Genomic DNA, 17791 nt, shown 5'->3' on the forward strand with positions numbered 1-17791 from the left:
GACATTGAGCCTCAGTCCATACTGAAGGCTGCAGTCCTTGACCCTTCGCAGCAAGTGCATGAGGTCCTCCTCAGTTTCAGCAAGCAGGGTTGTGTCGTAGGGTTAGCAAAGAATAATAAATATGCCATCAACAGCCAGAACAACAAACACATCTTTCTTGGAAGAACTGAAGCCAGACTGCTCCTGAGATGTGAGGGTGGTACGACTACATCTCATATCCTCTGAGCATGTTATCTGGAGGGATGGGAGAAAGACATGCTGCTTGGTAAAGTCCAGGGTTACAGAAAATGAGGAAGGCTCTCAACAAATGGACCGCCACGGTGTCTGCAACCACAGGTTTAAGCCAGGTTCCCATCCGTTATTGCACACCGACTGTAAAGCATCTAACAACAATGGCAAGGTGCTGGGGAGAAAGTGTGTTCTTCACCCTAAGATTTGTCTTGTTAATTGCTTTTATTTCTACCTCCCTTGTCCGCATACACACTCTTTGTCTCCACTGGTGACTCTGATCCTGAGGTGCTCTTCACTGCCAACTTCCTTTCCTATTGCCTGGTTTATACTCCCCAACGTTCAATGACAACACTTGGGGTCTGTATTCAGTCATTTCCTCCAGACTCAACCCAAGGTATTCTTTTCAGCGTTTGTTGTTAGAATGATTTCGGTACTGTTAACCTCCCCTCCCCTCCCCTCCCCTCTCCTCTCCTCTCCTCTCCTCTCCCACACACACACACACACACAGAAATTTACTTACAAAGTTTGCAGACATTCTTTTTCACACCAGATCTTTCACCTTTCCTTTACCCACTCCTCCTTCCACCCATCAAATTGTGTGACCCTATGATTAAGCATCCCCACCCCCCTTTAGATCCTTGTACTCATTCTATTATAATGGTCCTATACATTATTTGTCCTTATGAGACTGAGTTAGTTCACTTAGCACAATGTTCTCCAGTACCTCCCATGTTAGTTAGTAATTTACAAAATCATTGCTCCTATGTGCTGCGTAGTATTCCATTGTGTGGCTGCACCATAATTTCTTAATCCATTCCATTGGGGTTAGACAAGTGGGCTGTTTCCAAGTTCTTGTGATGGTGAATAACGCTGCTGTGAACACTGGTATACAAGGCTCCGTATGTATCTCAGTTCTCATTTTATCAGGGAATATTCCAACCAGTGGAACAGCTGGGCCATATGGAATTTCTATCTTTAGCTTTTTGAGGAAGCGCCAGACTGCCTTCGAGAATGGTTGTACCCTCTTAATTGTTATTTCTTTAGCTGTGTCTTCTAATTATTTTTAGGTGACTAAATTCTGGGGCTTCGTCTGACATACTTTGGACATGTTGTAAGGAGAGAAAGGTCTTTAGAGAGGGACATCATGCTGAGTAGAGTGGAGGGACCCTCTATGAGGTGGATTGATTCAGTGACTGGGGTAATCGGGATGGGTGTGTCAGAGGCAATGAGACTGGCACAGGATAGAGCACGGTTTAGGGCTGTTGAACATAGGGTCGCTATGAGTTGCAAACGACTCGACGGCACATAACAACAACAACAAATAATAGCCCCACGTACTCAGCCAGCCAACAAATGCTTTAAGCAGCTGTTATAGATAAAACACTAGAAATGACAAAATTCTAACCCCTGCACCCTATATTCAAGGAAATGGTTTCTACACTTGTGGTAAGTTAACAATGACTACACAACTTTGTTGAGCAAAGTGGGCCACAATGGAAAATTCTAACGATATCCATGGAAATAAAAAATTGTCCATGGTGGTTGTTATCAGTTACGTCCGCATTCTCCACTGAGAACGATTACATCTCCATTTTGCTGCATTTCCCACTTCCACTGGGTATTTCCCAAGAACAGTGTGACATCAGCCAATAATAACGTAACTAAAATACTTGCTTATTGTCATCGTCAGACCTCCCTACTTTCCAGCAGACCCAGGTCGATGAGTTAGACCTCAGGAGAGTGGCATGCGGGGAGGCTACTGTGTCCAGGTCATCGACCAGAAGAGTTGCTTAGGAGATAGCCAGCTTCAGAGACTGGTGAATCCAAAGGTCTTCAGTGAGCAGAATTCAGGAGGAGTCATGGAATGTAGGCTCAGAGACATGAATCCAAAGCCAGGCCTCCTGTGCCAAAGATTGATCAAGTCTGATAAAAGATTAGACCAAAGAGTTCTCTAGATTTACCAAACTTTTGTAAGTTTTTTTCTGAGCAGGCCACACTTTTAAGGAGACTTCAATTGATCAGACTGTTTATACCTTTAGAGGAGCACCTCCAATCTTGTCTCGTTAGCAATATAGTGATTAGGATTTATAACACAGGCAGCTATGTTATACTGTGGACTGTGGCCATGCTGACACACAATATCAACGATCACACCCATCCATCATGCTGGCATCTCCTCAAGTCTCCCTTGCTGGCCACTTCTATGACCTCAGCTCAGGTATCAGTAATCTCCACTCCAGCTCACCGGAGCCTCTCTTGCTCTCATGTACGTACACCTGAAAATGAAGGATTAAAAGTGCCCCATAACTGTCAACTTTTCCCAAAATGCTATTTGTCTTCTACTCATCTTCCTTTTTGTGTTTTGAGTCACGTCCCCTTAAAATATGAATTAGGGGTTCAAGTTTTCAGTAAATCAGCATCTTAAACTTGAGTGAAAAAAAAATTTCTACCCTTGCTTTTCAAATCCTATTGCCTGAAAGCCCTTTAAAGTCACTAGAGTTTCACATAAAGTCACAGCACCAATTCACACGGGTACACTTACAGCAAAATAGTCTGTGTAGGTGGAAGTTCTCAAGATTCTCTTGGCCTCTTTCAAACCTTCAGCATTTCCACCTACCATACATAATAGAGGGTGAGGCGTGCCACACAGGAAAGCCAGTGCAGATGTCTAAGTAGCATGCAAGTTTCCACGGATGGAATTTTGAGGTAAATTGGTTGCGATGGGTTTTGTTTGGGGTCAGTGCTGTAAGGAATTTGTTCTTAAAATACTTGGCAAGCCCATTAAAAGCAATTTCCAGGACTGTGCCCCTCAAAAGTGTGGCAGTCGACCAGCAGCATCAGCGAAATATAGAAGTTTTTTAAAAAGTGGTAGCAGCTCCAACCCTACTCTCAACCCCCCATGCACAACTCGCTGGATTTTAACGTGATCCTCACGGGACGCATGTTCACACGGTGAACACAGGGTGAGAGTCCTAGTCGGCTGGCCACTTCATTTCAGGAGCTGACTGAGGCACTGAAACAACAACCTCATAGCCTCCAGCAGAAAACAGAAGGTTTGGAACTCTGTGGTGTGGCTGGCTCGGACACTCATCTGAAGACTGTATCCTCTGTGGTGTGCCTCTGCTGCCTGTTAATGATTCACAGGGCAGCAAGGTGATAAAGGTGGAAAACCACAGGCCGGGATTACGGGTGCGTTGGTGGGGCACAGGGACCAGCTGAATCATATCAAGACACCCCAGTCTCACTTCTCAGCCATATTTTAACACAGATGAAAACCTTCAAACACAAACATCAAGGGAAGCTTTAGAGAAAGAAAGCTCAGAGGGAAAGAGTTAAACAGGCGAGTGCAGAAGGAGAAGGGAGGAGTCAGACTCAAAACTGGGAGGTGTGAAGGGGCATCTGAAGGACTGGTTTCCAAGGCTGTAAATATTTATGAGGAGAGTGCCAATCTTTCTCCCATGGAGCAGCTGGTGGATTTAAACCGCAGCAGCCCAACTGGCACACTGCATATTATGCCACCAGGAACTCCTTACAAAGCAGCTTTCTCAACACCACAAAGTACAAAACATATTTTCTCTCTCTCCCTCCCTCCCTCCCTCCGTCCTTCTCTCTCTCTCTCTCTCTCCTCTCTCTCTCTCTCTCTCTCTCTCTCTCTCTCTGGCAACTGCTTGGTAAACTGGGTTCCTCCAGTTAAGTTCCAGGACAGGACATATGTGCCCATCTCGTCTTTGCCCAAAGTCACAGACCTGTGCTTTTCAAATTCCCTTTGAGAATTTTTCAGCTGCCTGGGGAGCAGTCATGCCAGTTAAAACAAGAAACCTTGATCTTGATAATCACATGTGACCGAATGTTGACTCTGAGTTCTTGTTGAGGAAGGTTTGATCACATCAGGCCAGAGGAAAACTATGCCAATCAGGCCCCAGATGCAAATGTCGCCATCTTGAAAATGGAAATCATTAGGGTTTAAGACTCTGACTCCACCTCCCCATTACCCTGGTCCATCTGGAAAGAACCTTAGGCCTGACATGCGGAGCCAGGCCAGTTATTACTTCTGGTGGCCTCGTGGTAAGGAGCTGCACCACAACACAAAGGTATGCGGTTCAAATCCTTCAGTTGCTCCAGTGAAGAAAGTGGGGTCGGGGGGGGGGCAATCTCCTCCCATAAGACTAACTGCCCCTGAAAACCCACTGGAGTGTCTGCTATGGCTTGGTTTTGACTCAAAGGCACACAACAACACCAACAAAAGATTGGGTCGAGTCAGAGTGTCAGAGAACAGACGAAGACTCCCACTATGGTGGATTGACAGTGCTCATTACAATGGGTTTGGTCATTGGCGAGACTGTGAGGAAGGTTCAGGACAGGGCAGTGTGCAGACGTGTTGTTCATGATGAGTCACAGTTTACTTGATGGCACATAACACAACACAACACAACACAACACAACACATAAAAGAAATGAGGAGATCTGGTAAGTGACCAGTGAGGACCACCCTGGATGGGACCCTAATCTCCCTACAGATCGACAGTCACTGTGTGAAGGACATTAAGAGTCCTGCCCACCAGGGGGGAGAGAGACAAACACCTGTCTTTCTGGCCGAGCCTCCTTCACCTTCACAGGCTTTTCTGCACCTGAATCTATGACCCCAGCCTCCTTGTGACCCTCCCTTCTAACACATACCCCACCTTACACCACCCACCAACCATCCCTCATCGTTACAATTCTTACTTTGCTCACAGGAAAGCCCCTTCTTTTCCAATAACTCCAATACACCTCCCTGTGCCATGCAATATCCTCCTCACTCTAGACAAATTCTATCTTATTCAAAATCTATTTTTCCCTTGTTTTTCTCCATATTTCTTACCTTAACAGGTACTGTCATTTTTTAAAAAATGAGAATGCCCACAAGCCCGGAAATGCCTCACCTTGAGCTCCCCTGAGAGTGAGATAATGGAGAGCTGGGTTATGTCTTCTGTCCCATGTCTGTTATCAAAGAACCAGCCTCTGCACCACAGAGAATATCCCAGCAGTTCCACGTGGCTCACATAATGGATACTGCTTGTTGTAAGTGTGACTACCTGGTCCTTGCTTGGCATTTGGAATTGGGATTCAGGGGGATAAAGCAGCCTGTGTTAGCTTGAACTGACGAGGCATACGTTTGACAAATGTATAGAGAAATTTGGTGTGAATGGATAGATGGAAGGGAAGCCAGAGGAAGGAAGGAAAACAGACAGGTTCTCTGAAATGGACACCAACTCATGGTGACGTATCGCACAGCAGGACGACACACTGCCCGGTCAGTCCTTCTCACGATGAGCAACATAGCCTGTCTATCACAGCAACTCTCGGGCCAACAGAGAGGATCTCCCTCACCCTCGCCAGCTCTCTGCTTCCCAGAGCGTGATGTTCTCCTCCACCAACCAATCCCTCCTGATTATATGTGCCCAAGGCAAGCAAACCAAACAATGTTCTGGAGTGATCCAGATGAGTTTCATTAGCTTTTGAAATAGGCATTCAGGTGGTGGGTGAAGAGTTATTTTGCCAACCCAAAGGCACACAGTTCAAATCCACCAGTTTTTCCTTTGGAAAAAGATAGGCAATCTTCTCCCAGGTGACTTACAGCTTCTTAAAACCCAGTAGAGGGTCAGCTATGAGTTTGTTCTGACTCGTCATAACAATAGATTTTTAAAACAGATCTCCAGGCCTTTCTTCAAACTATTAGTCCAGAAGTACCACAGAAATCTATGTAACATGGATGATGCAACCAGTATTTGAAACACCCAGGTCATAGTTTCTGACAGTAACATGTAAGCCACCACAGTATGACAAGCTGACAGACAGGTCGATAGACATGTTGTTGTTGTTGGGTATTATCAAGTTGACTATGACACATAGTGACCCTTTGGACAAGAGATGTGAACCCTGCCCATCCTTATGGTCTCTGTCATGTTCATGCCCACGGTCATAGTCACTGCCTCAAGCCATCTCATTGAAGATACTCTTCTCTTCTGCCAATCCGCTACCTTACCCAGCATGATGTGGTGGCATCATTCTTTGGTCTTCCTACTGTTCAACTTTCAGGTGAATAGGAAGCAACTGAAAAACCACGGCTTGCATCAATCACATCTTGGTCTTTAAACTGACATCACTGCTCTTTAGCACATTGGAGAGGTCCCTGACAGCAGATTTCCCCAAGGCAATGTATCTTTTGGTATCTTGACTGTTGCTACCAAAGGTATTGATTGTGGATCGAAGTAAAATTCAAACACTGACAACTTCAATCTTTTCCCCATCTATCATGATACAGCCTATTAGTCCAGAGGGGAAGAATTTTGTCTTCTAGATGTTGAGATGTAACCCATGCTGAGGGCTTGTAGTCTTTGAACTTTTTGCAGTGTTTCAAATCTTTGTCACTTTCTGCAGGCAAGGTTGTGTTATCTGTATAACACAGGTAACTAATGATGCCTGCATAATATAATACTTATGTTACTAATTATGTTACTAATTATGTTTGAAGATGCTTGGGAGGGTGGAGGGACGGCGCAGGAGGGGAAGGCCCTCTATGAGGTGGATTGATTCAGTGACTGGGGTAATCAGGATGGGTGTGTCAGAGACAGTGCGATTGGCACAGGACAGAGCAGAGTTTAGGGCTGTTGTACATAGGGTAGCTATGAGCCGCAAGCGACTCGACAGCACATAACAACAACAACAACAAATTATGTTGGTAATTAACATCCATTGGTGATGTACATGGACTGTACAAAGACAGATGCTGATGGACAGATACTCTCAGAGAAAGAGTGGTCTCATCCACTACAGGTAGTTTATTAGTTCCTGATCATATATATGCCCAACTCCCCCTTTCTGTGCTTGGGCTGCTCTTGTATCTTTGTTACTGTTGTTATTGTTGTTGTGTGCCATCAAGTTGCCTGAAACTCATAGGGACTCTATGTAAAATAGCCCTAACCTCTGCCCTATCCTGAGCCAGTCTCACTGTCTCCAGTACACCCACCCTCATTACCCCAGTTACTGTGTCAATCCATGGCACCCATGGTCTTCCTCTCCTGCACTGTCCCTCCACCCTTACAAGCGTGATGTTCCTCTCCAGAAAATAGTCCCTCCTGGCCACACAGCCAAAGTATGGGAGACAGATCTTCAAAACCCTTTCCTCCAAGGAGCAGCCTGATTTCATCCTCTCCAGGGTAAACTTGTTAGTTTTCTTCACACTCCATGGTATGTTCAACACTCTTCTCCAGCACCACCACTCAAAGGCATCAATTCTTCTTCTGTCAATTCTAGTCATTGTCCAGCTTTCTGATGCACAGCAACTAACTGCAAAGACTATGGCCTGAATCAGGTGTACTTTAGTCTCCAGGCTGACATCATTGCTCTTTAGCACTTTGGAGAGATCCCTGACATTAGCCTTCCTCAGAGCTCAAACAAAGGTGTTTCTATTTCTGGCTTTGTTCATGTTGATTGACCAGTTGGCTACCTCTTTGCAATTCTCTAACATATCTTATTGAGTTCTTTCCACACATTCTTCAACAAGAGTTTCAAATCTTCTATGTTCTTAATCTCAGTCAATATCTTAATAGTCCACCTGTTGTGTGTCCAGTAAAATGTATTCCCACAATAAGTCCCATTGCTCTGATAATTTCTGGAATGCCTCTTCAAATTTTCCTTGATAACAGCAAATCTGTCTCTCATAGCCAGGACTTTTAAAAACAGCTACAGGTAAAGAGAAGCAATGAGAGGTCAAAAGGTTTAGTTACAAAACTTCTTTTTAAGCACTTGTAATCAATAAAAGAGTCTTGGATATACCACGGACTTCCAAGAAAACAAATATGGCTGTCTTGGAGAGGGTGAAACCAAGTTTCTCCTTGGAGGCTAGCATTTGAAACTCCATCTCACACTTTGGGCACATGGCCAGGAGAGACCGGTCCTTCGAGAAGGACATCATGCTTAGAAGGGTGGACCGACAGTACAAGAGAGGAAGACTCTGGATGAGATGGATTGATATAGTAACTGAGGCAATGGGGGTTGGTGCGTCGGATTTAGTGAGGCTGGCTCAGGATATGGAAGGGTTCAGAGCTACTGTACATAGAGTTGCTAGAGGTTGTAGGCGACTTGACGGCACATAACAACAACAACAACATTCGTAAGGAAGCTGTGATGGCATAGTTTGGAGGGAGTTGCACTGCTCACTCAAAGCCCTCACTACTCTGAAGGTTCAAATCCACCAGTGGCTCCATGAAGAAAATTGAGAAATATCCTCCTGAAATATTTACTACCTCAAAGAAACCAACTCAACAATGATGAATTTTAATGCAGTTTACTCAATAGTGCAAAAATTGAAATAAACCAATAATTCTTCGACCCATAACAAATTACAGACATTGAGGAGAATGGGAATCCCAGAACACTTACTTGCACTCATGAGAAATCTATACATAAAAAAAGAAGCAGTTGTTCAAACAGAACAAGGGAACACTGCATGGTTTAAAGTGAAGAAAGATGTGTGTCAGGGTTGCATCTTTTCTCTCTATTTATTCAATCTGTATGCTGAGCAAGACATCAAGAAATTGGACTGAAGAAGAATGTGGCATTAGGATTGGAAGAAGGCTTTTCAACAACCTGCATGGTGCAGGTGACACAACTTTGCCTGCTGAAAGAGAAAAATCTGAAGCACTTAGCAAAGATCAAAGACTACAGCCTCTGAAATAGCTTACATCTCAACCTCAGTAAGACAAAAAGCTCACCACTAGATCAAAAGGCAATAGCATGATAGATGGAGAGAAGACTGAAGCTGTCAATGATTTAATTTTTCTTTGATCCACAATCAAAGCTCATGGCGGCAGCAGTCCAAAAATCAGAAGATGTGCTACACTGGGAAAATCAAGTACCTTTCCCAAAGTGCCAAAGAGTAAGGATGTCTGTTTACAGACCAAGGTGCATCTGATCCGAGCTATAGCATATTCAAGTACTCTCTCTGCCTTGGAGAGTTGGACAATGAAGAAGGATGATAAAAGAAAAATTAATTGATGCTTTTGTGATTCAATTATAAAGTACTGAATATACCATGAACTTTCAAAAGAAAAACAAATCAACAAATCTGCCTTGGAGGAAGCGTAACCAGGGCGTAGCTGAGAGGCAAGGAACGGTGAAACTTCACCTTTCACACTTTAGGCCATGCTGTCAGGAGGGACCATTCCTTGGCAGAAAACATCATGGTGGCAAAGGTAGAGGGTGAGCAGAAGAGTAGATGACCCCTCAGAGGCTGGATTGACATATAATGCCTCTTAACTATGGGCTCAAGCAAAGCAAAGATTGTGAGGATGGCAGAGGAAAGGACAAGGCTCAGACTTGTTTTCCACGGGGTCACTATGAGTCATAATGGTGAGGGCACCTACAACAACTTGAAGTCTAACAATCTTCAAAGATAACATTGATCTGAATACATGAGTTCTATTGTTGTTGTTGTTGTTATGTGCCTTCAAGTCGCTGGCAACTCACAGCGACCCTATGTACAACAGCCCTAAACCCTGCTCTGTCCTGTGCCAATCACACTGTCTCTGACACTCCCATCCCAGTTACCCCAGTCACTGAATCAATCCACCTCATAGAGGGCCTTCCCCAGGACCTGTGCTGTCCCTCTACCCTCCCAAGCATGATGTCCCTCTCCAAGGACCTGTCTCTCCTTACAACATGTTCAAAGCATGTCAGACGAAGTCTCAGAATCTTTGCCTCCAAGGAGCTACCTGGTTTAACCCTCTCCAGGATCAATCTGTTTGTTTTCCTAGCAGTCCATGGTACCCTCAATATTCTTCTCCACAGCACCATAGCTCAAAGGCATCGATTCTCCTTCTGTCCTCCCCAGTCATTGTCCAACTTTCTGATGCATAACAAGTGATAGCAAAGACCATGGCCTGTATCAGAAGCACCTTAGTCTCCAGAGAGACACCATTACTCTTCTGTACTTTGGAGAGTTCACTAACAGCAGACTGTCCCATCGCAATATGTCTTTTTATTTCCTGGCTACTGGTGCCAAGAGTGTTTACTATTACATTTATCAAATATGTCACATTTATTAAATATGTCACAATCTTTAGCATCACCACATCCTTCTGTCCCCCTTAATTTGGCCTCTGGAGAAGAAATCAAGGATTTATAATACCCAGTGCACTGGATATCAGCTATTTAATGATCACTTAGTAGAAATGACAGCTCTCCCCAGAGCGAACTGGGGGTAGGGGGGTAGGGGGGTAGGGAGAAAAGTGCAACAATGAACAAGTGAAAATCCAAAATCTCTGTAAATGTTCATTAAAATGAATAAAATAATTTAAAAAAATTTTTTAAAAAGATATGCTAGCTCTAAAGAAGATACATCAAGCATACACGTAGGTTAAAACACACATGAAGACAAAAAGAAAATTTTAGACCTTCGCTAATGACCTGATTCTAGGCCATACATTATATATCACACCTGGCCTGTCATCTAAACGGTAAGAGCGGCTGACCCTGGGCTGAATCGCTGTGCTTCTGCCAGTCCGGTCTGATCTCTGGAGACAGGTGATGTTAAGCCTCAAGCGTCTTTTTCTAAGACATGAGTTTCTCTCTGTTACAAGGTATCAACAAGAGCCACCTTTTCTCAAGACTTCATCAGGGCATCAGGAAACTGCAAAGTAAGGAATCTAAATGTCACGTCTTAGCCAAGAGGTCACAGCTCAGGCTGGGTAAAGCAAGCTGGGGCAACCTACTTCTCGGTGCAAATTTCAGCTAGTGTGATCAAAGATAATGAGTCACAAGGCATGACATTTTAAAAATCACTAACGCTGCTTCTGCGTGTGTTTCCCCCCTATCCGCCCCCCGCCCCCCAGGTTCATTCTAACTGAAACTACACTTGTACTTTGAGACAAGAAATGGCTGTCTCAGGAGTTATACACATGACTCCAAGACCGCTTCGTTTTAGCTTAAAAGAAGGGCCCCTAAGTTGTCACTGGCATGTGCTAGCCTGGAAATACTGGCAGAACCCTGCCACGATTAAGCCAAATTTGCTGTCTAACTTGAAATTGGAACGGGCTTTATATACTTTATAATGGAGAAACAATTTGATGGGGCTTTAATAAAAAAGACCTTTTGGTAGAAAGAGATCTTTCTTCTGAGGCTTTATCTCTGTATGATATTTGGAGAAATACAAACTCCAAAATAAATTGCATTTTCTCCCTGTGACATGGAAATAAGTATGAGTTGTCTTCTGTGAGTGGGGGAGGGATGGTTACATACCAGGAGAACATCAGATCTGGCAAAGAGTACGAGCCTGTAGTGGTGAAGCTTTGAAAACTGGTCTTACTCCTTCCTGCCTGCTACCTGTGGGAAGTGGGTGAGTTCCCTCCCTCCCTAAAGCAGGGCTCCTTATCTAAAAAGCGGAGCTGAATATAGTTCAGGCACATGATTGCTTTCAAGATGAAAAGTGATAGCGTGTATAAATAATGCAAGGCTGGATTATTATGGGAGCTAACTTCCTTGTAGACCTTCCTTCAGGCACTCTTGCACCCAGTACACCCCCACACTCAGGTCTTGGAACCCCAAGAACGCTGAAGAATCTTCCCATGGTTTAAGATTCTCCCCAGCACCAGCCTGGTATTTTTTATAACTTCCTTTTCACAAACTTTCTCTTACCGATGTTACCAACTGAGGTTTTGTGTGTTAAGGGGCTGGAGGATGCTGTTTATCTTATAGTTAGCTAGTCTGGCTATTTTCTAAATTTTTAGATTGTTTATTTTGCTGTTTAAAATTTATTTTCTGTCTTCTTTTTTAATTTAGCAACTCTATTTTTTTTGCTTACTTTTTTCATTTGAGTGTAAGTTTGCAAATCATATTGGGCTTTCATACAGGTATCCATGAACATTTTGTTTTATAACATTAATTACAATTGCTTAACCTAATCATTCGGCTACAAAGTGTAATCAACCCCTTATTGTCTACTGTCTTTCCCCTCACCCAACTTAACCTCCTACTTACTAAGTTTTACTTATTTTCTCATTTCCTCCTGATCCTGGTAATAATTTATTTTCCTAATTTCTAAACATTAGTATTAAACAGCTTTTAACCAATCTGCTATTTATTTGGAGGAGTGTGTCTTGTTTTAAGTTTATTTTATTAAAATTTTTGTCTGTTTTCATTTAGAGGTATTGGAAAGGGAGCTCTGGTGGCTTGGAGGTAAGAAATCGTGCTGCCAACCCAAAGGCACATAGTTTAAATCTACCAGCTCTTCCTCAGGAGAAAGACAACCTCCTCCCATGAAATTACAGCCTCTGAAAACCCGTTGGAGGGTCAACTGTAACATAGCAAAAGGAACACAACATTAAAAGGGCTCACTTGTAGGTAAATTATACATTAATTGCATAAATATCAACTGAGCACGATGTAGGTGCCAGGTGCAGTATTAGGAATTGATAAGGGACTCTAACTAGGCACTGAGCATATACAAATAAATGAATAACACAATCGGAGACTAAATTAGGTCCTACCAAAGTACATGGATGTAATGATATAATGTGAAAGCCACGTAGTAAGCTCAACATGATCTGATAAAACAAATAGCTGAATTAATTAGACATTGACATTATTTACTTAATTAATTACTCTCCTCCTGTGTAATTAATTAACTGCATCTGAAAACCCGGCGGAGATTAGCTATGGGTTGGTTTCAACTTAACAGTACATATCAACAACAGCAATTAATGTCAGTCTCTCTGATCCCTTGCTATGCCTCTGAGATCTGGACAATGAGTAAGATGGCAGGATAATTGATGCCTTTGAGCTGTGGTGGTGGAGAAAAGCACTCAACATCTCATGGGCAGTCAAAAGAACAAACAGATATGTCTTAGAGAGAGTGCAACCAGAGTCCTTTGTGGAGGCAAGAAGGATGTGGCGTCGTCTCACATACTTTGGACATGTTGCTATGAGAGGCTACTTCTTGAAGAAGATCATGATGCTGGGAAGGGTGAAGGGTCGGCAAAGGAGAGGAAGGCCCTCAACCAGGTGGACTGACATGGTGACTGCTGCAACGGGCTCTTGTGCGTCAGGAAGCGTGAGGATGGAGCAGGAGAGAACAAGATTCAGATCTTCTGTTCATAGGGACACTGTGAGTTGTACTCAATTCGATGGCACCTAGCAATAACAACAATGAATGTTATAAAACAAAATGTCTATGAATGACGGAATGAAAATCTAGTGGGATTTGTAAACTTACACTCAAATAGAAAAATTTAAAATAGCACAAATCACTTGTAAAAGGATTAAGGGTAGAATGCAATACACATAATCCCAATTCAGACCTAATCAGATATAAGGGGAGTTAGTTTCCCTAGGGGGTAAACTGTAGTGACACTTCTTATCTTACCATGGAGAAACAGGAAGGAAACCAAGCTGACATTGGGGATGCTCAGCACCACAAAAGCTGTAGCACTAGGAATGGCGTGCACCTTTTTGAACTAAGGTCTCTATGACACCAGGGAAAGCGAAGCCACGTGGAGGAAAGCCAATCCACGTGCAGGTCTCCAGGCAATTCCTGGCCTACTGAAAGAGACAAAGACTTCCTCCTAAACTGACAAGAGACCGTCACCTTCCCTGGAGCTGGACTCGTAGGCTCCTCAGGCCCTCTTGGTGGCAGTTACGCTGCTACCCAAAGGTGGGGCCTCTCTAGCAGATTGACTCTACCAACAGCTCAACAGCTCCTTCGGTGCGATTGTCAAACTTGGAAGTTCAGAGGAGGATCAATTCCAAGTCAGTTCTTACTCAAAGGCACTGACAGCCTCCTAACCTGTAAGACAATAAATTTCTGTTTGTGGGAATCATCCATTTGTCATACCTCTGTTATAATAGCAGTAGGTAACTAAGATGCATATTTTATGTCTTTGATGGTATTACTGTCTGGGAAAGAAGATGAATCTATAAATAAATTTAATGGGACACATTGTGAGTTATCACTGACTTGATTCCAAATCATAGTGACCCCATGAGTGCAGAGTTGAATGCTTCACCGGATTTTAAAGGTTGTGAAGCATATCCCTCAGCCTGTCTACCAACGTGTCTCCAGGGAGATTTGAACTGCCAAAATTCAAGCTCATAACTAACTGCTTAACCATTTGTGCCACCTATAGACTTCTACAGGCAGTGTCATGATGGATGGAGAGGAGATTGAAACCGTCAATGGCTTCATCTTGCTTGAATACACAATTAACCCTCTTGGTACCACCAGTCAGGAAATAAAGAGACAACACTGCACTGGGAAAGTCTGCAATCAGGGACCTCTCCACATTATTGAGGAGTAATGATGTCATTTTGAGGACTAAGGTGCATATGATTCAGGACATAGTCTTTCTGATTACTAACTATGCATCCGAGAGCTGGACAGTGAATAAGGATGACAGCAGAATTGATGCTTTTGAGCTGTAGCGTTAGGGAAGAGCACTGAAGATCTTGTGGATGGGCAAGAGAACAAACAGTTATGTCTTGAAGAGAGTGCAAATGGAGTACTCTTTGGAGGCAAGAAAGATGTAGCTTTACCTCACATACGTTGGACATGTTGTTAGGAGGTGCTAGTCCTTGGAGAAGGACATGATGTTGGGAAGGGTGGAGGATCAGTGAAGGAGAGGAAGACAACCAGGTGGATTGACACGGTGACTGCTGCAATGGGCTCTTGTGTGTCAGAATGTGTGAGGATGGCTCAGGATAGAACAGGGCTCAGATCTTTTGTTCATAGGGTCACTATGGGTTGTACTCAACTAGGCAGCACCTGACAACAGACTTCTATAGGGAGCTCAGGTGGCCTCCTTCGTAGGGAGTTTTGCTGCCAACCCAAAGGCAGTGCTTCTCTGGTGGTTTGAATCCACCATAAGTTGGTTCCAACTCAGTAGTAATGATCTGAGTTTGAGGGGCGCCCACTGCATCATACCAAACCCACTGCCTCGAGTTAATTCTGACTCATGATGACCCTCCGTCGGGTTTCTGAGGCTGTAAATCTTTATGCATGAAAATAGCCCATTTTCCTCCTCGAGGAACTTTTGGTCAGCAGCAACATATGATACACTACACCACTCGGGCTCCTTTATTGCACCCTCAAAAAGAGCGCCCTAAAATCCACTGCTATTGAGTGGATTCTGTCTCATGGTGAAACTTCACTGGGTTCTGAGACTGCAAATCTTTACAAGAAAAGACTCTCACCTTTCCCCAGAAGCCAATGGAGGATTTAAACCATGGAAGTGATTATTGACTATGCCACCAGAGGTTTCAATATTGTTGTTGTTGTTGTTAGTTACCATCAAGTCAGCATAGCGACCCTATGAATAGATTTGAACCCTGTTCTATCCTGTGCCATCCTCACACTTCCTGACACACAAGGGCCCATTGCAGTAGTCACTGTATCAATCCAACCTGGTTGAGGGTCTTCCCTCCTTCACTGACCCTCCACCCTTGCCGACATCATGTCCTTCTCCAAGGAATAGCACCTCCTCGCAACATGTTCAAAGTATGTGAGGCAAAGCTTCGTCTTTCGTGCCTCCAAAGAGCACTCTATCTGCATGCTCTTCAAGACATATCTGTTTGTTCTCTTGGCCGTCCATGGGATGTTCAGTTCTCTTCTCCAACCACAGAACTCAAAAGCATCAATTCTTCTGCTGTCATCCTTATTCACTGTCCAGCTCTCAGACACATAGTTAGTAATCAGAAAGATTATGCCCTGAATCAGATGCATCTTAGTCTTTAAAATTACACCACTACTCCTCAATAATTTGGAAAGATCCCTAACTACAGATTTTCCCACTGCAGTGCAGCTCCTTATTTTCTGACTGCTGGTACCAAGGATGTTCTGACCACTGAGAATCAGATAATCACATGGTATACTATGCAGGGAATGAAAAACAGATGAAGAATGGTGTTGCATTCATAGTTAGAAAGTCAATTTCAAGTTCTACCCTAAAATACAATGTTGTAACAGGATAATATCCATATGCATACAAGGAATACCTGCTAACATGACTATTATTCAAATGTATGTTCCCACATCCAGAGCCAAAGAGGAAGAAATTTAGTACTTTTACCAAACTTTGAGGTCCCAATAAAATAAGTCCTATAATGCTGTTGCTGTTGATATGTATCTGTTGAGTCAAATCTAATCCCTGACCCTCCAGTGAGTTTTCAGAGGCAGTAAATCACCTGGGAGGAAACTGCTCATCTTTTTCCCAGAGAGCGACTGGTGGATTTGAACCACATGCCTTCGAGCCAGCAGCACAACTCCTTACCATTAAGCCAGCAGAGCCTCCAAGTCCTATCACAGAAATACCACCATTTACATGGCATTTTGAACTTCAAAGGCACATTTCATACACTCCAGTCTGATAAATATCCCGTGAATAAGGCGAGAGAACTAAACAGAATAATTAATGATGCCAGAAATTATGGAGTTACACAGAAGGTCAAGCATGTGGGACAATATTGACTCAACAGTTCTTATAAGTGGCCTGCTACTTAGCAGAACGAATTGTGAAAACAATGTCTCATCAAACATTTATTGGACATTGCCTTTCCTTTCATTCAACTTATCTATTAATATTTACTTCCCCCTCATCCCTGTAAACTATCCAAGATTCATTCCGTCTGTAAATCTTTCCTTAGCTTTTTATATCAGTGATTTCATACCTAACTGTCCCTTTGTGACTGATTTATATTACTCAGCATAATTTGTCCTGGTTCACCCATGTTGTGCACTCGTTCACTAATTCCTGATCATTTTTGAGTGATGCATAGTCCTCAGTTGTGTGAATGTACCAGTTTCTTTAGCCACTGGTCCAATGATGGATGTACGAGTTGTTTCCAACTCTGCTGAAATAAACATGACTGAATATGTCAGTTTGCTGTGGTTCTTATTTTCCTGAGATACACACCTCATTGTGGGACTGCCAGATCAAATGGTATTTCTATTCCTCTCTTTCTAAGGAAGCACCTAACTATTGTCCGTAGTGGTTATGCCATTTTATTTTAGCACCAGCAGTACCTAAGAACTGGGACTCAAGACTTCACTGTCTGACACCTCAGCCTGTGTGCTTCCTACCACTCTCTTCACCTCCACATCCAAAGACACAAAGAATACAGGTACCTCTCACTTTTCAAAAGCTCATTTTATACTACTTTGCTTTGTTGTTGTTGTTGTTGTTATATGCCATCGAGTAGCTTGCAACTCATAGCAACCCTATGTACAACAGCCCTAAACTTGCTCTGTCCTGTGCCAATCACACCGTCTCCGACACACCCATCCCAATTATCCCAGTCACTGAATCAATCCACCTCATAGGGAGCCTTCCCCTTCTGCGCTGTCCCTCCACCCTACCAAGCATGATGTCCCTCTCCAAGGACCTGTCCCTCCTTGCAAAATGTCCAAAGTATGTTAGATGGAGACTTAGAATCCTTGCCTCCAAGGAGCAGCCCGGTTTGACCCTTTCCAGAATGAATCTGTTTGTTTTCCTAGCAGTCCATGGTACCCTCAACACTCTTCTGCAGCACC

This window comes from Elephantulus edwardii, unplaced genomic scaffold (genome assembly GCF_000299155.1).
Source record: "Elephantulus edwardii isolate Elephantulus edwardi_28Jun2011 unplaced genomic scaffold, EleEdw1.0 scaffold00102, whole genome shotgun sequence".
Taxonomy (NCBI): domain Eukaryota; kingdom Metazoa; phylum Chordata; class Mammalia; order Macroscelidea; family Macroscelididae; genus Elephantulus; species Elephantulus edwardii.